Source organism: Etheostoma cragini, chromosome 10 (assembly GCF_013103735.1).
Source record: "Etheostoma cragini isolate CJK2018 chromosome 10, CSU_Ecrag_1.0, whole genome shotgun sequence".
Lineage (NCBI taxonomy): Eukaryota > Metazoa > Chordata > Actinopteri > Perciformes > Percidae > Etheostoma > Etheostoma cragini.
This window is the reverse complement of record NC_048416.1, coordinates 26,584,484-26,587,330: the sequence shown is the minus strand read 5'-3', so window position 1 is coordinate 26,587,330 and position 2,847 is coordinate 26,584,484.

Genomic DNA, 2,847 nt, shown 5'->3' with positions numbered 1-2,847 from the left:
AGGTTAGGGTAAGGGGCTAGGGAATGCATTATGTCAATGACTGGTCCCCACAAAGATAGCCAGACACGACTGTGTGTGCGTGTGTGCGTGTGTGTGTGTGTGTGTGTGTGCGTGTGTGTGTGTGTGTGCGTGTGTGTGTCCGGCATATTTCCTTGATTTGTCTGCTGGTTGGCAAGTTGCCCTTCAAAAGAAAAATATCCTCCAAAATAGACTATTTAATATATAATACCCTTTTTCTAAGGGTGTTGTCGTTTAGTAGACTTCTTTGCAACCTTCATACATTTTCGAAAGAAAGTAACAGAACAATCATCAACACATTTGTGTTGTACTGAGGAGTAACACAAAATAGGTGACGACAAATTCTCACAACTAGTGAGCTATTTTTGTATCCTTTTAGAACTAGGTTCTTTACACGTACTGTTCAATAATCAAAAGATGTCATAGAAGAAAAACATTTTTAAGGTTTTTCAATTTTGTTTTTTCCCCAATGGGAGGGAGTAACCAGAGGTTTGGTATCTGGGATATAATTATAGAACAACCCAGTTCCTATCGTGTTACGATTCAATTGTGGATCCTATACTGTGGTCTTATCTTTTCCTTTCTGTCAGAGAGACCAATAGCAACGTGACCCCATCGAAACAAACAACGTGGATAAACAAAGAGGCTTTGTATCAGTGCAGACCCAACATTTCTACTGCACAAAAGGATATGCTGACTTTTATAACACCTGCGGCAACTGTGCCCTATGTCCCTGTTTAGGTGTCATGGTGAGACATTATTCTTTCTTGTACACAAGCAGTGTTAAAGAGAAGATGCCACACAAGTGTTTGTCTCTTTGGTGCTTCCATGTTAATTGGATTTCTTTGAAAGTTCAGATTAACCTTGAGGGGGCCTCTGTCACTGGTCAGGGCCCGACACCGAGTTTTCTTCATGAGGCTGATCAATTCGCTGTGTTTCATCTGGCTGACATTTATCATGTCTGGACATGCTATGGATTGATTCTTGTTTTGTAAACAGGTAGTGTTGCACGGTCACAGATGATTTATCCACCTGTACATTACATTAATATGTACATTAATATGATCTGTACACGAATCAATAGATTAAATTACATGACAATTTCACAAACTGCCATGAGACTAGGCTGGAAATATCATGATCTGCTGCTGTTGTTTTCTGAAGAGACTTATTCATGTTGTTTGCCCTGTGGGCTCAAATTTGGGTTAATCTAGTTCCCAAACTTTCTAAGGAATTATCCTAACTTGTTGTGTTCTGGCTAATATTAGTGCAGAATACCTTAGAGCGTGAGGCACATACATATAGCCTACACTTTGATTTAAACACAAAATGAAGTGTAGCAGTTTTTCAGCACCCTCATGAAGACAGTCCTCTTAGCCTGCTCGTTTAAATGTACTTTGGTTCTTGCTTGACACCAGTATCGTTCCACGGTGGCCTATTCTTAGGCCTCATGAATATTCAGTTTCAGTTCATCCATAATTGTCTTGATCATAACTAAGTGTTAAACAATGATGTGTAATTAAGAGCTGGAAGGGTTGTGAAACCCATCCTTAAGGTATCTTACCAGACTTCTCAAAAGTTAAAGAGTAAATCAATGAATTCAATAACACAACCGACCACAAGATTTATGATTTTCTTTTTTTCAGAAGGCTTTGTTATGTTTCTCAGTATTTTTAAAGGACTTTGGCCACAGTGTCTAAAAGATTGAAATGAAAGTTCCTACTTGATACAGGTCAAATTAGTACCTGATCTGGAGTTTCTGATCATATCCCAGATACTTCCTCGGCTGTATTTTCTAATATTTCAGATGGTTAACATGAAATGTTAACATGTGTGTTGACTTATTTACTTAAGACTTAGATTTCTGAAAGCTGAACAAACATTCTAACCTGTTTGAGTTTTAAAGTCAATGGGGGAGATTTCTTCATATGTCATGTCGTCACAAAATTTTAACAAAAGCTGGCAAGAAAGAGCTGATGAGTCTCAAATCAATGTTCTCATTTGAATCAGTTTGTATTTAGGATTATTTTCTTTGTTATTGTGCTAGTTCTGTTGATATTATTGACAAAGTCCCTATTTGCATTTTGTTTCTGTGTGCAGAAGGAAATGTGTTCTCTGCTTTACACCAGCTTTGGCTCTGTATACAGTGCAGTTAGTTTGCCGGTGCCCTGAAGGCAGCAGAGAGAAGGCATTGCCCTGGCCTCTGTGGGAACCAGCGGAGGGAACAGATCCTGAAACATGGAAGGCACATATGTACTTTCCCCCTGGTCATGTACGGTTTCCCAGTCACCTCCAGTAAAATACTGGTACAGTAAAATCAACCAGGGTGAGACACAGTCATGCTGACTAAAGCATAGCCATGTATTGACTGTTTATCCTGTTAAAGTAAGAAGGGTAGGTGGATGTTCTTGAATGAAATTAGAGTAGAAGCTCCTCTAGCAGAAAACTGTTTCACTGGGATTTAAATTATCTCCAGCTAACCGAAGCATGGCTAACTGCAGTCATGTGGTTTTCCATAGTTAGCCATGAATGCACAATAACAAGATTTATAGTGAAAAATCTCCCCAATGAGGGCACTGAACCACTCAGAGTCCAGCTGTGACAAAACTGTGATGGCGTTCAGGAAAGGTCTCATTAATTTTCTATCATGGGCTCCTTCCATGACTGGTTTCCCTCTCCCTGATGATGTGTGACAGCTGCCAAGTACTTTTTTTAATCTTGTCACACACTGATCGAAGAATTATCACTGTACAAGAGAAGGAGGAAGCTGACCCAGTTATTCAAGTGGGAATGTGACTGCACAGTACTGTTTGGTTCCAAAAAGGGGGA